An 8,865-nucleotide genomic window follows, 5' to 3' on the forward strand; every position below is an offset into this window, starting at 1 on the left:
GAGGTAGCAATGCTGCAGGGAGATGTACTCCTGGAAAGGCACAGACGTGTGTCATCTGTTGTCTCCTGTCCTCACAAGCAACTACAGAGCCCAACAAAGTCACCGGCCTGGGGAAGTGGTTACATTTTTCACACATCAGGACATCTCTGGCCCTAAGGTAATTGTTTGAACCAATATCACGACAGCAGTTGACTTTGAAGCATTGAACCCCTCCTTAAAGCCAGACAGGTATGTGAATGCTGGCGGAAAAGGAGGATGGGATTGGACATGGACTCCTAGGGCCCTGTCAGATAGGGAAGACGGAGATTAAACAACCCAGCTATGTCTGGGATGACTCTGGGGTCTTGGTCTTTCTACGCCAGTTGTTCTCAAAGGCCAGCGTGGCGGAACTGGTTAGGACACAGATCCCTGGAGCGACCCCCGAGGATCTGATTTTGCAGGTCTGGGTGGGGGCCCGGAATCCACATTTCTACCAAGTTTGCGGGAGGTGTGGACACTGCTGGGCTGAGGACAACTTTGGGGAACAGCTACACTCTGCATAGCCTGGGGCAGGGGTTATTCTGCCTCCTGCCCAGGCGTGTGGGTGGCAGTTGTCCCACCACTGACTGCAAGAAGAAGGAGTCTGTGATGACAAGTTCCACGCTAAGCATGGCACGCTTGAAGTGCATGCAGGGCGCATGGGAGAAAACGTCTGGGAGGTGGGTGCCAACGCAAGTCTGGAGCTCAGGGAGTAGGCTAAATTGCAGTCACTGGCGCATCAGTGGAAAGGAAGGTGGCTTGACTCGGGAAGAGTTACAAGGTTCGACAAGGGGGATTCATTCTCATGGTCTCTCCCTTCCTCCCCAGCACATGCACTGACCATTTGTCTTCAGCACTCTGCATTCATGGGATTCCCTGGAGCACTGACGGCACCCAGATCCTGGGGAACTGTCAGGCACCTGCTTCCTGAAAGTCCTCTTTGTAAGTCCCCCCTCAGTTCGTGGCCTGGTCTCGTCCTGCAGGTGTCCCTCCTTGAGGTTCCAAGTCAGCCCTGGCTCCCTGCCTAGAGTTCCTCAGCCTTGGTTCCTGGGCAGTGAAAATGCTGGGATGGAGCAAGGGGGTCCGGGGGCAGGGAAGGGGTAGAACCTGGAGGAACAGGGAGGACGAGGAGGAGGGACAGAGGATGCAGCTGGACAGAATGCAAGTCTTATTTCCGCAGAGGGAAGAGGCCAGCTTCTGATATGGCTAAAGAACTCTGTCTGAGGCCTCCCCCGGGAAGACGCTTCAAGGATCTTTTGATCAAGGTGACCACTGAAGGCCAGCACACACGAGACCACAGGTTTTGGTTTAGGTGGAAGTAAATAATCCCGTTACTCCATGATCATGTCTTCCTCTTCAAGCCTATGAAATTCTGAAAATCAGCTAAAAAAAGCAAAAGGTGAGCTGTGGCCAGGGTTGGAAGCCACCACTGCAATAGGACATGTATGGAGCAGTGGGCTGGGGATGCTATGGACTCAACTGTATACCCCAAAATCCATATGCTGAAGTTCAAACCCCAATGCGACTGTATTTGAAGAGAGGGTCTTTAAGGTGGTAATTAAGGTAATTGGCTAATACAATCAAATTAGTGTCCTTATAAGAGGAGAACGGGACACGCACGCACAGTGGGCAGACCCTGTGACAACACAGGATCACAGGCTAGAGAGAAACCAGCCCTGCCCACCCCCGGATCTCGGACTTTGGCTTCCAGAAGTGGCAGAAAATAAGTGTCTATTGTTTAAATATTGTGTCTATTGTTTGCCCCTTGCTGGGGCAGCTGCATCCAAAGGCTGACTGACAGAGGGGCAGGGGTCATGAGAACCCTGCAGTCAGTGATATGTTCTTATGGGAGCCTGAGCTGGCTAAGACGCTGTGAGGGAGAAACTCTGGGTGGGTCAGTGAAGACCACATTTGTAGGTGGTGCAGATCACCGCTAGAGAGCAAGCCTTAAGCCTTTTGCCACTGCTGCCAGATCCATGGCAGGAAGTCCTAGACCAGAAAGAGGGTGGTTAATGACCTGTGAATGTGGTCGGCCTCCTCTAAAATCAGGCTGTTAGCAGAGGCTGCCCATTGATGAGACTGCAGCGGATCCAGGCTGAAGCAGTGAAGCTTGCAGAGAAATGCCTGCCACAGAAAACCCCCACATATGTGTCAAAGACGCAGGGCACCCAGATGTCTGCGGATTAGTTCTCACCGGCGTTCGCAGTACGGGACTGGACAAGTCTCGGCAAGCCTGCCGGGACGGGCCTCCTTCCAGGGGAAGCTGTGCCCGCAGACCTGCTGCACGGGCAGCCGTGCTTCTCTGTGGTTGGTGGCTCTTTCATGATCTCACCCCTTACTGCAGGGGTACAAGGACATGTGACTAGGGTGGCATTCAGATGCCAGGCTACCAAGCCCAATCCCCCTTCCTTGATGAATGGTTTCACTCTCCCAGCTGCTGCCAGGGTGGGTGGCCCCATGCCCAGTGGAGTCCCTCTGCAAGACATGCCTATGTTCGGGTGCCCCTTGCTGGGCCAGCTGCTTCCAATGGCTGACGGACAGAGGAGCGGTGGTCATGAGAACCCCACCTCTTTGCCCCAGTTTGAGTGATCCCAGCACAGAGCTGGCCACAGGGTCGGCTGAGGCTTCTGTGACAGTGTTACCGTTCAATACCATCTTCAACTCTTACTTCGTTCCTTCCCTCCCACAGGTGTTCCCAAGAACACCCTCCAGTGACCGTCCTGTGCACTGACCTCCACATCTGAGTCAGCTCCCCTCACTTCAGAGCAGCCCACCTATGGGCCGACCCTATAACCAGACTTATGACCAGAGGTTTTGGGGGGCCAGTAGAGGCCCAACCCACTCCTATTTTTACAGGCACCTGGTATAGAAAAATGAAAAAAAAAAAAAAAAAGCTAAACCAAGATTACAAAATTTGTGGTACATTTTCAATGTTTATATTAAATATGTTAAAACTTTTATCAAAAGTAGACAAATGTAATATGATCTTGCTATTCATGAGAAAATTGTAAGGCTTAATAAAAGATATGCATTGACAGTGACCACACACAGAAATGAGACCTGGTTGAAAGCAGTCTGTTGTATGTATCTTCTTTCGAACGTCCCAGGTTTCGTATGAAGTTTCATGCACATGTGTGGGAAAGTGTGAAGGCAGCAGCTCCCAAAGCACACTAAGTCATGGGTCTGCACCCATGAGCATCACTCCTAAACTGGCCAATATGACCCTACAAGTCCCATGCAGCAGGAACACGGGCAGCCCTTGGGCCCCAGGACTTGCCTTCTCTACCTCCTGAGACAACGTTCTGCAAGTGCAGGACGAAACCCCATCGAGAAGCACGGCAGCTGCCCAGCTCAGGACCCCTGGCTGCACACCCTTGGCAGGCAGCCCCAGCCCCAGGGCAGAAAGGATCCCAGGGGAGGCCGGCAGAAGCAGTGAGCTGCTAGGCCCACTCTAAATCACTGGTCTAGAAAATCATGAACAAATGAGATGGTGGTGGTTTTCAGTCACTAAGTTTTGGGCGTGGTTTCTAAAATTCCATTTGGAGATAAAGTTACAGTTGACCCTTGAACAATGCTGGGGTTAGGGGCATCGACCCCTGTGCAGTCAAAAATTCTCATATAACTTTTGACTTCCCACAAACTTAACTACGAGTAGCTGACTGTTGACTGGAAGACTTACCAACCACATAAGCAGTTGATTGACACATACTTCGTTACATGTGACATATACTGTGCTCTAACACTAAAGTAAGCTAAAGAGAAAAAGAATAACATTAAAAAGCCCGGGCAAGGTGGCTCATGCCTGTCATCCCAGCACTTTGGGAGGCCGAACAGGGTGGATCACCTGAGGTCAGGCGTTCGAGACCAGCCTGGCCAACATGCGGAAACCCTGTCTCTACTAAAAATACAAAAATTAGCGGGGTGTGGTGGCGCACGCCTATAATCCCAGCTACTCGGGAGGCTGAGACAGAAGAATCGCTTGAATCTGAAAGGCGGAGGTTGCAGTGAACCAAGATTGCGCCACTGCACTCCAGCCTGGGCAACAGAGCAAGACTCAGTCTCAAAAAAGAAAATAAAAACATTAAGTTAGAGAAAAGAAAATGTCATTATAAAACTTATAAGAAAGAAAATGTATTTACTCGTCATTAAGTAGACATGGATCATTGTAAAGGTCTTCAGCTTTGCCTTCACCTTGAGGAAGAGGAAGGGGGGGTTGCTCTTGCTGCCTCAGGAGTGGCAGAGGAGGATGAAAACCCATGGCTAAGTGGACCTGCACTGTTCAAACCCGTGTGGCTAACGGGTCAATAGTCAACTAAATTTGGTTCCCTTTATGACACAGCCCTCCTGTTCCATCATAGGCCCTACCTGTGCCCTGGCCTTGTGTGAAACCTGGCTTAGAGTAAGGAGATAGGCAGTTGAGGAACATGGACTACGGAATCTGATGGACTGGGCTTGCTGGCAGTGGAAATCGAAACTGGAAGGAAATTGGCTGGTTGGTGCTGCAGGAGCCACAGCGTCCTCATGACAGCGAGTGATGAGGGGCAGACAACATGGGGCAAGAGCCAGCCAGCAGACCCGGATGCAGGGGGAGGGAAGGGGGCAAGGAGCGGCGGCACCCACCAGCAACAGCGACCTCCCTAGAACAGCTGCTGCCTGTCCTCCCTTAACGAGCCCTTTCTGATCACGTAGATGGAGTGAGTCCCTTCTTCCTGGACTCTAATAAAAGGAAACAGCAATGTTCTAGTGAGTGAGGTATGTAAAGGATTTGGAAAAAAAGTGGCTTGCCCAAGGGCGTTTCTTGCAGTGCTATTCATAGCAGCCAAAAACTGGAAAGGGGCCAAGTGCCCCACAGACGTGCACATGGAGTGTGTCGATTCACAGAAAGGGGTGCCTGGAGGCAGCTGAAACCAAGACAGAATGTGAAACTCACTTCTGGCCGGTGAGATGGAAACATGAACATCACAATTATTGGGAAGTGGCAAAAGGTTATCCAAATAGTTGACATTTCATGTATTTTAACTCTTCCTGTAAAATTGTGAATATAAAGGAAGTTTAAAGTAAACGATAGCTCTTCGTCCACAGATGGCTATAAAATGAGATGCTCCGTGCCTGGCAGCCTTACCTCCTCTTTCTCTTTCTTTGGTGTGTATCCACCACAGTCGAGTTCCCCCGCCTGGCTCCATCTGCACCATGCCATGAGGGCTGAACGGTGGCCCAGAGGATATGTGTGGTGAGTCCTTGTCAGGTGAGATTAGGGTGCCCAACTCAAAACTTACCTTGCAGGCAGCCCTGTCCAGCCCTTCAAAGGACCTTTCAACATATCAGGGTGGGAACAGGCACAGGATGTCCTGTCCCATTCGCAGAGTACCTAGGTGGTCCATTCCTTGGACACTGCCATCCGACTGACCGGCTGTCATTCTGAGTCTCTTCTTCCCCAGAGAAGAAAGTAACTGAGGGCCAACCCGGTCAGGCCATTCTTCTGCCAGGATGAGCCTGAAGAACCATGGGCCTGGAAGTCAGGAGGATCCCGAGTATGTATTTATGGCTCAGCTGGAGGGATGGTCCCCAGAGTGTATTGCTGGTGGCACCACAGATCATTCTATTATGTACATACAAATTTAATCCTAAAACGCCATCCTATGGAGTAGGCGCTGTTATTTCCCCATCTTACAGATGAGGAAAGCAGGCAGAATAGGGGTCTCATCAGAGGCTGAGCAGGAACTGAATCTACTCCAGATATTGCTAAGTTCCTCCAGGTGATGGAGGAAGTATAGTCTCCACTGAAGGAGTCTTACCACGAGCCGGTATCTTGCTAGGCACTTGAGACCCATGATCTGGTTGATTTCATTCACAGTAGATGGTCCCTGCATGATACCTGAGAAGACTGAAGCTTGGAGTCATTGGATGACTGGCCTGTGACCTATGGCAAGTAAGGGGTGTGGCTGTATTGACCTTCAAATCTGTCCTCTTTACTAGGATATGATTTCTCAGTTACCCTTCTGGAAGAATGATTGTGCTTCATGACATAGTCCCGAAAAACCCTCACTTCAGTATTCAGTGGCAGCTCTGACTCTGAGGTTGTGGGGGGTCTCTGAGTAGTGTCTCTTTTAGGGCTGTGAGGGCATTAAGTGTTGGAGAATTCTGCTTAAGACCTTAGACAACTGATTAAGATGCTAGGAATGAATGAGGATGACCCTCTTCCCTAACATGCTCTGGAAAGCAAAGTGACTGTGTGGAGGTAGAGATTTTTTAAAGAAAACACCACTAATAGAGCAGAGCAGGATGGCAAGTGGATCACCCATGCTGTTTTAGGCCAGAGTCTCTTGGGATCTACAGGGCAGTGTGAATGGTCCACAGTGGAGGATTGGCACCTTTTTCCACTCAGAGTTTGTGGCTTTCTGATGCACCTTTCCTGGCTGGGGACACTTCCTCCCTAGAAAAGAGTACGTTAAATAGTCAAGCAGCCCTGCCTTATTCATGAATATCGGTATACCCGGTGCTGTGATGGCAAAAGGAACAGATGCTTCTGTGCAGAAAGGCGACTCCATGATACTGCTCCTATTCATAGGGTGGTCACCACGTTATCATGGTGAACAATCAATCATATTAGTCACAATGCTTTAAGCTGCAAGTAAAAACAACAATCCAGGAGTCAGGTGTCAGGGCATGTGTTGGTAGTCTCAGTTACTGGGGGCCTGAGGTGGGAAGATGGCTTGATCTTAGGAGTTCAAGAGCAGCCTGAGCAATACAGCAAGACCCTGTCTCAAAAACAAAACAAAACAAAAACGCAACAGTAAGGGCGTTTACTGACTCTCAGGATGTGAAGTCCACAGTGGGATGGGCTGTGATGGCCTCAGATGCCCACGTTTCCTCTGCTCCCCTACGCTGAGGCCCACAGGGTCAGCTTCCTCCTCAGTGGACTCTACTAAGAGCCAGGGAGGCTGCCAGTGCACCCGAGGTTCCACGATTTCCCATTCACAGCTCACCCTTTTCTAGACACCCCCAGTAAACTTCCTCCTCCTCACTTTTGTTTGGCCAGAGTTGATTCCCAGGCCCATTCCTAAGCCAACCACTATATCCCTGGGACACAGGGATGCATGGCTCTGATTGATAGGCATGTAGAGAACAGGCAAGCTGGCTGTCCTGGCTGTGCCATGCCTGAGTTACTGACGCATAGTTCTGCAAACAAAATAAAATGATGTTTGTTTTATGCTACTCTATTTCAGGTGGTTTATTATGCTGCATGATATTGTAATTCGTGTGGACAAAAGTTAGATATGAAAACCCACTAAAACAACACTATTAGGTAAAAATTATCATCCTAATGGCCAGGCGCGCTAGCTCATGCCTATAATCCCAGCACTTTGGGAGGCCGGTGGATCACCTGAGGTCAGGAGTTCGAGACCAGCCTGATCAATATGTTGAAACCCTGTCTCTACTAAAAATACAAAAATTAGCTGGGCGTGGTGGTGTGTGCCTGTAATCCCAGCTACTTGGGAAGCTCAGACAGCAGACTCACTTGGACCCAGGAGGCGGAGGTTGAAGTGAGCCAAGATCCTGCCATTGCACTCCAGCTTGGGCAACAGAGTGAGACTCCATCACAAAAAAAAAAAAAATTATCATCCTGAATCTACAGCTGAGGAAGTTGAATTAGAGAGTCTGTGTAATACTTACCTGGCAGGGGAGATACCATGATCACAAAGGTGGTTTTCCCAGAGCAAGGCTTATCCACTGCACTCCGGATGTGCTGACCCCTGAGATTTTCCCAAATGTGGGAAACTCAACCACATAATTCGTGGTAGTGGGGGACTGTGTTCTCACTTTCCCCTGGCTAAAAAAAAAAAAAAGACTTCAAACTATACTACAAGGCTACAGTAATCAAAACAGCATGGTACTGGTACCAAAACAGAGATATAGACCAATGGAACAGAACAGAGGTCTCGGAGGCAGCACAACATCTCTACAATCATCTGATCTTTGACAAACCAGACAAAAACAAGCAATGGGGAAAGGATTCCCTGTTCAATAAATGGTGTTGGGAAAGCTGGCTAGCCATGTGCAGAAAGCAGAAACTGGACCCCTTCCTGACACCTTACACAAAAATTAACTACAGATGGATTAAAGACTTAAACATAAGACCTAACACCATAAAAACCCTAGAAGAAAATCTAGGCAAAACCATTCAGGACGTAGGTGTAGGCAAGGACTTCATGACCAAAACACCAAAAGCATTGACAACAAAAGCCAAAATAGACAAATGGGACCTAATCAAACTCCACAGCTTCTGCACAGCAAAAGAAACCATCATTAGAGTGCATCGGCAACCAACAGATTGGGAAAAAATTTTTGCAGTTTACCCATCTGACAAAGGGCTGATATCCAGAATTTACAAAGAACTAAAACAGATTTACAAGAAAAAAACTAACAAGCCCATTCAAAAGTGGGCAAAGGATATGAACAGACACTTTAAAAAAGAAGACATACGTGAGGCCAACAAACATATGAAAAAATGCTCATCATCACTGGTCATCAGAGAAATGCAAATCAAAACTACATTGAGATACCATCTCATGCCAGTTAGAATGGCGATCATTAAAAAATCTGGAGACAACAGATGCTGGAGAGGATGTGGAGAAATAGGAACACTTTTACACTGTTGGTGGGAGTGTAAATTAGTTCAACCATTGTGGAAGACAGTGTGGTGATTCCTCAAGGACCTAGAAATAGAAATACCTTTTGACCCAGCAATCTCATTACTGGGTATATATCCAAAGGATTACAAATTGTTCTACTATAAGGACACGTGCACACGAATGTTCATTGCAGCACTGTTTACAATAGCAAAGA

General features: G+C 48.7%; 1 non-coding gene across 1 annotated transcript; it reads left to right on the plus strand.

Annotated features, from left to right (window-relative positions):
- Nucleotides 1–7,684: 7,684 nt before the first annotated feature.
- On the plus strand, nt 7,685–7,848 carry LOC116527502. The gene has a single exon (XR_004258583.1). It is a non-coding gene; the product is annotated as a U1 spliceosomal RNA (small nuclear RNA).
- Nucleotides 7,849–8,865: the final 1,017 nt, after the last annotated feature.

This window comes from Sapajus apella, unplaced genomic scaffold, assembly GCF_009761245.1.
Source record: "Sapajus apella isolate SASKATOON/1434 unplaced genomic scaffold, GSC_monkey_1.0 scaffold54, whole genome shotgun sequence".
NCBI lineage: Eukaryota > Metazoa > Chordata > Mammalia > Primates > Cebidae > Sapajus > Sapajus apella.